The sequence below is a fragment of the Podarcis melisellensis genome (assembly GCF_964234715.1).
Source record: "Podarcis melisellensis genome assembly, chromosome: 9".
Taxonomy (NCBI): Eukaryota; Metazoa; Chordata; class Lepidosauria; order Squamata; family Lacertidae; genus Podarcis; species Podarcis melisellensis.
Genome location: NC_138541.1, coordinates 34,591,524 through 34,604,419, shown reverse-complemented (window position 1 = coordinate 34,604,419; position 12,896 = coordinate 34,591,524).

Below are 12,896 nucleotides of genomic sequence, written 5' to 3'. Positions count from 1 at the left end.
GCCGGCCAGCATAACCACACGGTCACGAATGATTAACATTGTAGTCCAAAACATCTGGAGGGCACCAGGTTGGGGAAGCCTCCTCTTCTGTGCAGTCAGAAAACCTCATTCACATGGAGGATGCTAAGCACGTTCACCTGGCACACAAACATTCCCCCTTCAGACCTTCCTGCTCAATCTTGAACAAAGATCCCTTCCTGATTTGATAAGTCTAGCCTGTTTGGAACATCTTGAGATGTTCCATTTGCTCTTACAGAAAGACAGCTGCATACGTGCCTAGCTGGCGTAAAGGAAGTAATTATTTGAATGCTTTGCATAGATTGTCTCTTTTAACATTAGGAAATATTCTTGTGGCCTATTTCCCCCTTATCTTTAATAAGCTGGCACTGCTCCTCTGTTGTTGCTTCCCAGATAATCTGTGTTGGCCACTCGGTGTTTTCCATTCTTGCTTTGTAGTAAACCTATTATTCACTCCATGCCAAGCCTCATAAACAACCAACCTTTTATTCCTCTGGCAGTATTACCTCATTTGATTGGTGGCTATAGCAGTTGTAAAGGCACACAGGTTGGATCTTGTACTTCTTTTATCCTGTTCTGGGCTCTTATTCATGATTCCTTTGTTAAGTCAGGGATGGAGAACCACCAGCCCTCTGAGTGGCATAGCAAATGGTCAAATATTACAGGAGTTGTATTTCAACAAAATCTGTAAGGTCACAAGTTTCCTGTCTCTGTCTTAGGTTTATGATGATCAGCTGTTCCTCATCACCTTAGCCTCTTGTGCAAAATCCATCTGCTTCCACTATGACAGCCAAACGCCTAATTTAATGGGCTTGCCATGCAAGTTTATTTTTTGCAGGGTTCGTGGGGTGGGGTGGAGAAGCTCATTTTTATTGCAAGGCAATTTCTCCACCTCACTTTATAAGCAGCTAAATGTTGTCTTTGTCTTTCTCTGTTAATGCTGATCGTACCCTTAATATTTCATTCTAAAGCAGTGTTTCCCAAACCTGGGTTTCCAGCTTTTTTTAGATCACAGCTCCCACCATCCTTAGCTAGTCAGCGGTCAGGGATGATATAGAATTGTAGAATGGGAATTGAACAATGTTACTCTATCCTTTCCTGAACCCCACTTGTTTTCATGTTGCTGTTCAACCTGTAAGACCATTCCTGTCTTTTTAAATCCTGCATTTCTCCACTCACTCTTGCAGATTCATTTGTAGGCATGCATTATATTAGAGGACATACTGTCACTGATATTGGAAAGCGGTGGTCGCTTTCTGTTCATTCTAACTCTTCAAAAGTGTTCACAAAAGTGAATAATGAAGGAGAAACTATAATGTGCTCGATAGCACTGTCACCATAGCCATTCAAGTAACTTTACTGACCCTTCAAAATGTTATAAACAGAACCATCATAAGAGGGAGGTTGAATATAATTCACAACTTTGCATGCTATCTAGAATTATATAATAAACCGACCCAAAAGTACCATGCTTTCCATTATAGAAAAGTGACAATTCTATGGGCTGTTTCAGATGACTGACATCCTTCTGTATGAAGCATTCCCACACAGAGGAAGCAACATCTGAACCACTGAGGCTACAATTATGCACACCTTTTCCAAATGGCAATTAACATGAAGGTGGTGGTATATTGGTCAGTTACCTGGGCTTGCTGGAGCGGTCACTGTGAAGCAGCACCTGCAGCAGTGGACAAATTTGGCCAGGTGCCATTTAGTCAGAACGTACAGATTTATGATTTAAATACATATTGTAATAAGTATATCCCCACCCCCCAGAATATGTACTGCAACACATTTTAAAGGTGGATATTTGCAATGTCAGTTCCAAGTTTTGGAAGAACTTTGGGGGAGATGCCCTCAGTGGAATGTGCTGAGGTGACGGGGAAGGGGGCAGAGTGATGCTGAACCCATAACCCTTTGGAATGTAACCCACGGCTACTCTTTTCAGAGGAATTAGAGAAATGAACTTAAGGTAGCCTATTTATTTCTGTTGGGGCTACTCTGAGTATGGATATCACCACACACACATACACACACATACACATACACACAAACAAACAAACACAAATACAGTGGTACCTTGGGTTAAGAACTTAATTCGTTCTGGAGGTCCGTTCTTAACCTGAAACTGTTCTTAACCTAAGGTACCACTTTAGCTAAGGGGGCCTACCGCTGCCACCGCGCGATTTCTGTTCTCATCCTGAAGCAAAGTTCTTAACCCGAGGTACTATTTCTGGGTTAGCGGAGTCTGTAACCTGAAGCGTCTGTAACCCGAGGTACCACTGTACACACAGGGGATGAATGAAAGGAATAATATGTGTGCAACATAATCAGTGCTTCTCAAAGGGATTCATGAGCTTCCTTAGTAAATCCAATCCAAGTTTGTCTTCAGCAGTTCTTAGTGCGTCAGAGTAACATGCTTTTATTCCTTATCCAGGCACCAATTGTGATTCTGCTTCTCGGTCACTTTTTCATTGACTCCACTTGTGATGGGAGCCCTAATTAAAACCCTTTGCTTCTCCAGATAGGAGAGATTTCTGGACTTCATCTCTTGCGTGCCTCTGTTTGAAGATGAGAAAGAAGTAAAATATTTCCATTAACAACCCCAAGGGGTCCCCCCCGCCTCCTAGTCTTTCATTCTTTTCATCTCTCCAGATCCACAGCTGCGGAAATTGGGTCCCAGATTCAGCGCAGCAGAGGAAAATTCTGCCTTTTCTCTCTGTATATCTTTGATATCTTGGGATTTCATTCTGCCTTAAGCAGAAATCCATTTGTTTTTCTGTCCAGATGAAAGGGAAATCCTCCATGGAAGTGTAAAGACCAGAAACCAAGCCCTTCGAGTATTATGGTGTGAAAATGTCGCATTTTGCATGTATTGACTTTTAAGGTATCGGCTCCCCAGCTGGGACTGGATCTGGACTTTTCTCTATACCTTGTTTCTGTGTTTATTCTCCAAATCCCCTGTCCCGTGGCCTTTCCCTCTAGTCTGTCAGTGGCGTGTAGAGAGAATTTTCAGACCAGTTTTTCAAAGTTGTCAATTTGTCAGGAGCCTCTTCAGGGGAAAACATGACGTGGGGTGTATGGAGGCCTGTAACACTGGATGCTATTACGGTGGCTGTGGCTCATGAGGAAAAGGCTAAACGCACATCTCCTACAACCTGATCAAATTTGCAGTTCCCTGTGACTGCATTTAAATAGGAAGACTTCCTATCGGAGTTCTGTGAGCAGAGCTGTCCATGTCAGATGCTCTGAGGCAAGATCTCTTAAAACTTGACAACCCCCCTCAACCGCTGACAGGTGATGTGTCTTAATGGGAGCTTTTATACTGAAAGAGAACCTCACCCCTCTAAAATGTTGCTACCTTCCCCCTGTGCATCACAAAGACCCCATAGCTGTTATAGAATTGAGTTGCTGCCATCCTGTTCTCAGAGACTTTACACACTTGTACTTACACCTCCCTCCCCCCGAAATATTTTTATCTGTCTGTGAAGGGTGGAAGGAGAGAGGCAGGAGCATCCCAGGGCCTTGTGGAGGGCACCTTTGCCAGGACCTCCTCAAACTTGACATCACCGCTGGAGAAATAAATTATCACCACCACCACCACCTCCTCCTCTTAAGCATAAGGTCCCAGAGGCAATTCTATGATCTCTTAGGGTTTGGCCTCCATGCTTATTGTGCTTCCAGTGGAATTAAAGCACCTTTATTTCTGAAAGGCATGGGCATAGGTGGAGGATGCAGCAACCAGAGAAAAAAGTCAGCTGGCTTTATCTGATAATGACTGGTTATCTTGACCTTGCACTCAGATTTCAGCAGGCTGGGACTTGATGGAACTCAGGTGTACAGGGTTCTTGTTTTGCTTAGAAATCCCTGATAGGCAGATGAAGAGCCTGAGAAAACGATGCAAGGAGTAACCTTCTGTGCAGTCAAGGTGAACATGCTTATCATGGTTTATCAGAAGCATTAGCCAATCATATTTCACCACCAGGCAGGAGGAGCCGTCTTAACCAGCAGAGACTGGAGCGGGCCTTGGATAGTAAAACCCTAGTTAGCATATGACTTTTAGGCAGGCATGAACTCTCACACATTGCACTGGGGAAGTTAAATATTTTCTGCAGGCATGGGAAACTGGTGGCCCTCAAGATGTTGTTGGACTCCAGACCTGGGCACTAGGGCAAAGTGGAGCAGAGCCCTACTATTCTTCCCCCTCTCCAGCTCCAAATTCAACTGAAATATACTCAATGTTGAGAGTGGATTTCATGCTCTTTATATAGTGGTGAGGAGGAATGGAAGTTCCCCCAGAATGCCTGCTTTATATACATTATTTACACAATGGGCCCCACGTGATTGGCTAATTCCAGGATTCTCCTGTAGGCCAATCAGGTTGCAGATTCCCTTCCACCTGAAGCTGGATTGGGTGGCTCCTGTGGACCAATCAGACTGCTGCATTCTGGATCCTATTGTTCTAGGACCAATCAGACTGCTGCCCTTTGGATCCTATTCAACTCAGTACATAATACCAACACTATAGCTCAGCAGCTGTACGCCCCACAGAGCAATGCTCACAAATTTCCTGCCGATAAGTGACTCCCTGCAGACACTTCTGTCCATCTTCCTTAGTATAAGAATCTAAAAACTGCAGATACATCTGTGTAATTGCTTAAAACCCAGTAAGGCAAACATGGATGATAGGAGTTGTAGTCCAACAATATCGGAAGGTTGCAGATTCCTTCCCCTTGCATTACAAAGACCTTGTGGCTCTTGAAGAATTGAGCTGCTGTCACCCTGCGTGCAGAGACTTTAACAATTTGTACATAGGTCTTTCGTAGGGGGAAGTGGCATCTACCGGGGGGCAGCGGCGTAGTAACTCCCACTCATCCCCAAGCCTTGCATTACTGAGGCTTGGGAAGAGCTGCAAACCCCAGCTTCTCCCCCTTTGCAGACACTGGAACGTGTCATCTGCTCGCTTCTTACCCTGTCTGCAAGTGAACTGCTGTGCCAACGAAAAACAAATGATTAGGCAGGAAAGATTCAGAAAAGAGTACTAGAGAATGAATTCTGGTGCTCTTTAAAAAACCTGAGACTGCCGGAACATGCACTTCACTCATTTGCTGCAAAGGAACACCCAGAGTTATTTTCAGTAAAGGTAATGATTACAGTGGAGAAAAAAAATCCAGTGTTTTCTGGTTGGTTGACTCTGTCACTTAACTGTACATTGTTCACAGGCAGTTTGACTCGTTTGTTGATCATTAGTATTCATGACTGGTGGAACCAGCAGTGGTTGCTGCCACCTCTTCAATCTAGTGCAGGGGTAGTCAATGTGGTTGTTGGACTACAGTTCCCATCAGCATCATTCAGCATGGCCAATGGTCAGGGCCGATAAGAGTTGTAGTCCAACAACATCTGGAGGGAAGCACATTGGGTACTCTTGCTCCAGAGAGATACAGGGACATCTGTTCACCACCCAACTATATCCCACCCCTAAGAGTCCCACATAATTCTCTTTCTCATCTGCAGCTTATATATGTCCTTCTGCCTCCAATACTGGTTTAATCATTTGGGCCCTCTCTGGAAAGACTGCATTTATTTGATTCCTGTAGTCAGTACCGTGGTACCTTGGTTCTCAAACGCCTTGGTACTGAAATGCCTTGGTTTCTAAATGCCGAAAACCCGGAAGTAAGTGTTCCAATTTTCGAATGCTTTTCAGAAGCCGAATGTCCGATGTGGCTGTCAGCTATTGTTTCCAGGTCGCCTGCACCAATCAGAAGCTGTGCCTTGGTTTTCGAACATTTCGGAAATCAAACGGACTTTAATTTTAATTTTTATCATCTACAATACTCTCTTATTTATTTTATAGTACAGTACATTAATTATTGCTTTCATTTTATGGATCAATGGTCTCATTAGATAGTAAAATTCATGTTAAATTGCTGTTTTAGGGTTTGTTTTTAAAAGTCTGGAATGGATTAATCTGTTTTGCATTACTTTCTCTGGGAAAATTTTTTCCTTCCAGTAGCACCTTAAAGACCAACTAAGTTAGTTCTTGGTATGAGCTTTCGTGTGCATGCACACTTCTTCAGATACACTGAAACAGAAGTTTCCAGACCCTTCTATGTAGTCGTTAGAGTCGTCAACAGGCTCATCACAGCTATCTGCCAATCACCCATTCCCACCACCCTTCTGAGTAATACCCCTCCCCACCTTCTCACTATATAGAAGGGTCTGGAAACTTCTGTTTCAGTGTATCTGAAGAAGTGTGCATGCACACGAAAGCTCATACCAAGAACTAAATTAGTTGGTCTTTAAGGTGCTACTGGAAGGAATTTTTTTGTTTTGACTATGGCAGACCAACACGGCTACCTATCTGTAACTTTCTCTGGGAAAGTGTGCCTTTGGTTTTGGAATGGACTTCCGGAACGGATTAAGTTTGAGAACCAAGGTACCACTGTATAGACATAGGCAGAACTAAATAGACCTATACTAAGTCAGGATTTAAGCTTTCATGGGTATCCAAAGATAGGGATCACAACAGAAAAGGCTTTATCATGGCTCATTACCTGCCTTACCAGATGGGGGTCTTAGTGTTGTTTCATGTTGGAAGAGGTAGTCTTGGAGATATCCCAGTCTCATGCTGTTTAGAGCTTTAAAAGTTAAAATGAGCAGCTTGAATTGAGCCTGGAATGCAACTGGAAACCAGTGCAGACCAGTGACCAACCAGAATATAATTTCTGAACCATCTTCCCGGGTAGCTCCACATACAACACATTGGAGTGGTCCATGCGGGATGTTATCCATGTTGTTATCATTTTGGTGGATTTAGCCAATCTGCAGAACTAGTGGATGGTTCAGCACATCGTCTGCAATCTAAAGAAAATTGTTCAGCTCAAGGACGCTTTGGGTTCAAGTTTCCTAAACAGCAGAACATTGTGCTGCTCAGTGAACCACTGCTGAACTTGAAGCTGGTATGTGATAAGACATGGGAATGTACACTTTAAAGAAAAGAAAACAACCCAATTAAAACATAGCAAAAGCTGTCAGGCATAGCCAAGCCATTAAGTGTGCCTAAAGTAGCTATTTGGATCCTGGCCATGGTCCAGATCATGACTTGTCACATCCTAGTTCCACCCAGTTTTTAAAATTTATTGAGGAAGTGGTGAGGTGAAGTTTGGTACATGGGGAAGAACTGACAAGTCTAGTTCAACATCCCCAACCGCCTGGGGTAAAAAGAGTAAAATTACCTATGGAATTACTTTTTTTAAAATTGTGGCTGTGGCTCAACTCTCAGTACTGAAGAACCTCTTTTGCTGCTGGGACAACAGAGCATGATGCTGTCCAAGGGGTGAATTGTGCTCTTTTGTGAGTCTTTTAAAATAATGTGCAAATTTAATGAGACATTGAATTCAGTAGCTGGGATGCAAAGACATTAGACTACCCCCACCCCTTTCTTCCTTTGAATTACAAGACCATATGACAGATCACAAATGGCTTTGTGGTACTCTCCTCAGTTTAGAACTGTGGTTTGCCGGGCAGTATGGAAGGCTGTTGTTCAAGGAACATGTGTCTGCGCTAGTGGCACAGATCTTCGGATCCAGGCCAACTCGTTTCTGCTGGGGTTTTGTTTTACAGAGTAAACAAAGATCTGCTGGATTGCACCTAGTTATTATTGAATAGAGTTTTTAGATTTTTAAAAAACTTTAAAAAAATGAAAAGTAATGCTTAGAACCCAAGCTCTCATTTCAAAACATCCATTCTCCTTCTCTGCTGCTGCTTAGTTCATTCTCTGAACTCATATATCCAACCAAACATTCAAGTTTTTCTCACTAGATGTCACTGTCTATACATAAAATGTGCATGCTGATGACAGTGGTGTTTCTAATTAGGGGGGGGGGGAGGAGAGAGAGCAAAATGCTTTACTCTTTGCAACCATTTCCACCTTCTTTCAACCCTCCCCAAACCTATTTAAAATTACTTCCCAAGAAGGCTGTCTTTCCCCCCTCCAGCTTGTGAGAGATGTTAGTTTTTTGCTTTGGTAAATTGAAACCTTTTGAAGGCCACTGAGAAGCAAAAGAATAAAGCGAGTGAGCTTTCTTTTGTCCCCAACCCCTTGGCAATCTTGGATTAGACAGGTGTAGGCTGCTGGATTTCAAAACATCAGCGCCGGTTATCTCCTTCCCCTGTCTGCTGTGTGCAGGTGGTGGGATTGATTGTATTTTAATCTTTTTTCCTCTAGAGGCAGAGACTAAAACAAAGCCGCCTAACTACGTGTAAAATATTGACACAATTTCCATCTCTCTTTTTGTTGATTTTGATCTGCTCCTCCTCCTCCTCCTCTCGCAGTGAGGCATTTCTATGGACTGTTTAATTAAAGTGAGAATGTGAGCAAAATTCAAAGCAGTGCGCTGAGCCCGGGATTCTCTCTTGGAGCAAGAAACCCGCAAATAGAATGTCTTCCAAAAAGAAATTGCACATTAGCTTTTGTTTTTGTTTCTTACCTCGTAGCCAAAGCAATAAACATTTATTTCATGGCTCAGAGACATTTTTAATTGCTCTTAACGTAAATGGTAGATAGTTTTCTGTGACCCTTGAAAGCAAACCATTTTCTCATTTGTGTTATCTGTTATACACGAAGAGGTGTATCGTCATTACAGTTGCCCCCTAAATTGTAGTTTTTGCTTCCATTTTGCATTGCATGCCAAGGAGTAGCACCTCTCTTCAGTTCTGTCAATCAAATAAATATAATGGAAACTAGTTTTGTCTTCTAAACTTCCCTTTTGAGGCACCTGGATGTACTGCATTGGCTTCTTGCTTCACTGTGTTAAGAGCGAAAGGGCCTTGGATGCAGATCTCAGAAGTACCTGAGATCAAAATATTCAGCAAGGTGAATCAGAGCGGCAAGCTGGCACCTGTACAGTCATTCTGATCAGTGGCGTAGCGTGGGTTGTCAGCACCCAGGGCAAGGCAAGTAATTTGCACCCCCTAACCCATGGATTTGCGCCCCTAACCCGTGGATTTGCGCCCCCTAACCCTAACCCCCAGATGTTGCATCTGGTGCGGCCGGCCCCCCCTACACCGCCCACGCTACGCCACTGATTCTGATGCAATGCCTTCTAGCAATCTATTGCTGAACCTATCTAGGGTTGCCCAGTTGCAATCCTGGAGATCTTCTTCAGCAGCTCCTCAGCAGCCAAGCCAAAGATGGAACAGTAGCGATATTGCTTCCTCCATGGCACCTTCATCCATTCCACCCACCACCCCAAGTGCCATGAGGCACAATGAAAGATCTGCTTGCTTCTGCTGTTAGAAAAGTGGTTGGGTGAAGGAACCCAAGGAAGAGGGCATGAGAACTTATGGCTGAATCATTTCAGTCACTTTGGAACTGTTAAAAGAGATGAACCACTTTCTGGGGGAACGCATGCATATAGAAGACAAACATTAGATATTACAGGCTGAGAAAAGCTACCTTTCTGTGCTATGAACGGGTGTATGTAGCTGCTCTCTCTCAGCCTAGAATCTACCTTGCAAACTTGCTGCGAGGCCCCAAATGGGATACAGAGGAGAGGAAATATGTATGATTTCTTGTGCCCCTTGGAGGAAAGATGGGATTAAATAAAATAAAAATGAAGGGGACTAAAAGAAATAAAGCAAACAGCGGCTCTTGGTTGCATAATTTTTGAAAACTATCAAGGGGTGAAAAGTGTTTAAAATGTACAAGGACATAAGAGGGGAGAAAGACAACTGTGTGTGTGTGTGATTTGTATGAATAAGACTCCTTGTACCTACTCTATGACAGAACTGTTCTCTTTTCTTCATGCTAGCTAGCGATCCTGGGCACGCGCTAGATCAAAAAGCCTCATTGCCCACCAGAGGGTGCATCCTATTTCTAGGCGAGGAAGGGCGAATAAGTGGAGGAAGGCAATTCAAAGTTAACCCTACAGTTTTGAACAGTGTCTGTTTGATTGTGTGCTATGAAAGTATTGATTCCTTTTAATGGCACACTGGGACAGCCGTAGGACAAAAATATTAGATGTTTGAAAATTAAAAGGCCCCTTTTCTCTCCTGGAAACAAAATTCTGATAGAGTGGTACCATTTATAGAGTGGTATCATTTAGGATTAAACACTCCCCCTGGGGTCTTTCTCACCTTCAGCAGGTGAATGTAAGTCCTACACAGCTGCTGTTCTCCCTTATGATCCCTGTAATAAAGACTGACTGAAATTGTGAGCATGTCCTTCATGGAAATAATTTCTTAATAGCAATCAGGTTCTTCGTCTCCTTTTCTGTTCTCTTATCTTGTTTATGAAACTATATCATGTGAGACAAAACTCATTTGTTGGCTGAGAAGGGACATTATGTTTACTGTGCCCCTCGGGCTCCGAGGTATAATTTGTCCTCTACATTACAGCAGGATCTAAAATGAATGAGATTTTATTTTTAATGTACTGAAGTAAGGATGGAAGGGAGGCAGGAATGTCATCTTATTTGTAATCAATCCTGGTGTGGTTTTGGTTTCTCAGCACAACTGTGTTTTGCATTAAGTGATAAATTAGTTTCACCTTCTTGTTTCAACTGTTGGTGTTTTTAAACCACAGGTGCATAGCTTTTTCTTAAAAAAAAAAAACAAAATAAAATAACTGTTAGCAACCTCTGTATTCCAACATCTGTGCACACTTCTAGGGAAAGCACTTAAACCTAAATATTGCTATTTAAAGCAGAAAAAAAGCTTGCCTAATGGAGTGACATAATGGTAAATAAGAGGTTCAAAATAGAAGGGTTATAATTTGGCTTAAGTCAGTAGTGAGGCAGACATTGATTTATCTTCCTGAAGTGGGTCATGATTGAATTAGCATTGCATTTCTTGGTTGATTTCCACTGGGAGCTAGATAAGAATGGACTGAATATCTTACTGTTGACCATTTCCAAGGTAATGAACAAGCAGCATATATATTGAGAGCGCCTTAGTTGGTGCAGTGATGGAGAACTTCACCAAAATTAGCATATTTTGAGCACTACAGTATTGACATACAACCATCATTTCCCTCCATCAGAAATGCAAGTAACTTATTTGCACAAGGGTGACACCTGTTGCTTTTTTTAAAAAAGTGTGACAAGCTCCCTCAGTGAAGAGGAGAGTGGGACAATATGCCTGAGTCTGCGGTGATTTAACCTTCATCACTCCCTGGCTAGAACAACTTAGAATTCAGGAATTGTCTATATGTGGCAGCATATAATATAAAATAAACCGGCAGCAAATAAACTTATTCCCTGAACTAGGTATAAATTAAAGCTGAGGCATGATGGAAACGAAAACTGTATTTTTATTAAGAAACACTCAATGAGGAATAAAGTGTGACCGTTTCACTGTTAAAGTGTAGCTCTGTGAGGGGAATAGGGGTCTCCTAACAAATCACAGCACCTGTAACAAGCTACAGTACCCAGGATTGTTTTGTTTGTTTGCAGGAAGTCATGACAGTTTTTATAGTGGTTCATAGTGCTTTAATTGTATGGGGTAGATATGACCTAAATTTGAATGGATGTTAGCATCGCTGAGGTTTACCTTTGTATGTGGAGTTGTGTAAGACAAGCTCATGCACCACAATTGAGGTGGCCGTGCAGTCACCACAATCTCCGGCCTTGGAAAACAGCTCTTTGCTCCTTCATGCTAAGACATTGTTTGGCTCAGTGTTACCTGTGAACTGGGTCATTGAGTAAGACTGGCTTAACCTGTGCTACACTGAAAATGTCAAACTGTGTCAACATCAACAGTTATGAGAATTTGTCTGTTGGTAAGCTGACAGTTGGTAATACACAGCTGGTAGAATATCCTTGTGTCCCATTTTCACCTTCCCACAATACGTGCATTGTTTTCTTGGATAAAAATCTCACCACTGTAAACAGTATACAAAGCTAAGCATTATTAGGAAGAGGTTCTGTGTTGGATGTCTTCATGTTCCCCTCAAGGGGTCTTCAGTTTTCACTATGCCTCACAGCCCATATTCACTCTGGACTACTCGCCATTCCTACTTCTTGTAAAGAAAGGTATTTGAATCCTGGCCATGATGTGGGGAATACAATTCCACGTGCCTTACTCTGGAGATGTAATGAAACGAGAAGAAATACGTTGTTAATACAATTCTGTGAATGGATTTTCTGAGCTTGTGAGGTAATTCAATAATAAAAAAAAGTGCTATGGATTGAGGTGTTTGTATTGTCAAAGAGGGGCCGACATTAAAAAGAAAGAAAAACTCTAGGTGTAAGAGCTCATAAAAATCAATTGGACATGCCACAGGGAGAAAACATAATACACACAGGCTGTAATACATCTATGTACATACACTTAAGTCCCGCTGAAATAATGAATGAAAATGGGATTACATATTGCTTTTGTGTATCTGCTAATGTTTCAGAATAATTATGATGTACAGCCTGATCCTCAGCCCAGTTAAACCGAAAGACTTATAGTTTATTTACACTTAGACCTTAAGCAGACTTTCATAGAGATGAGATCCATCGATTTCACTGGAATTACTTCCAAATCGGAGGGAAAAGGCAGATTTCCTTGCCAATAGGCACAGACATTAGGCACAATGGAAGGAGGAAGAATCCCTTAAAATCAATACGTAGCAAAATTGCAAAGAGCTCTGGGCCCCAGCGCTCAGCAGAACAGCAAACTGCCTGTCATGAATGTCACTCTCCCTTTTCTACCTACAGGCACTTTCCAAACTGTCAGCGTGGAATATGTGCATGGCAGGGAATGTAATTCATTTGATCATTTTCCAAAATACATGAAACTTTTCACTCTAATGGCCTGTTTTATATAGCCACCTCTGATGTAAGCTGTTAAAGCTTCACTTCCAACTGTGGTATATTAGGCCACATGAGATA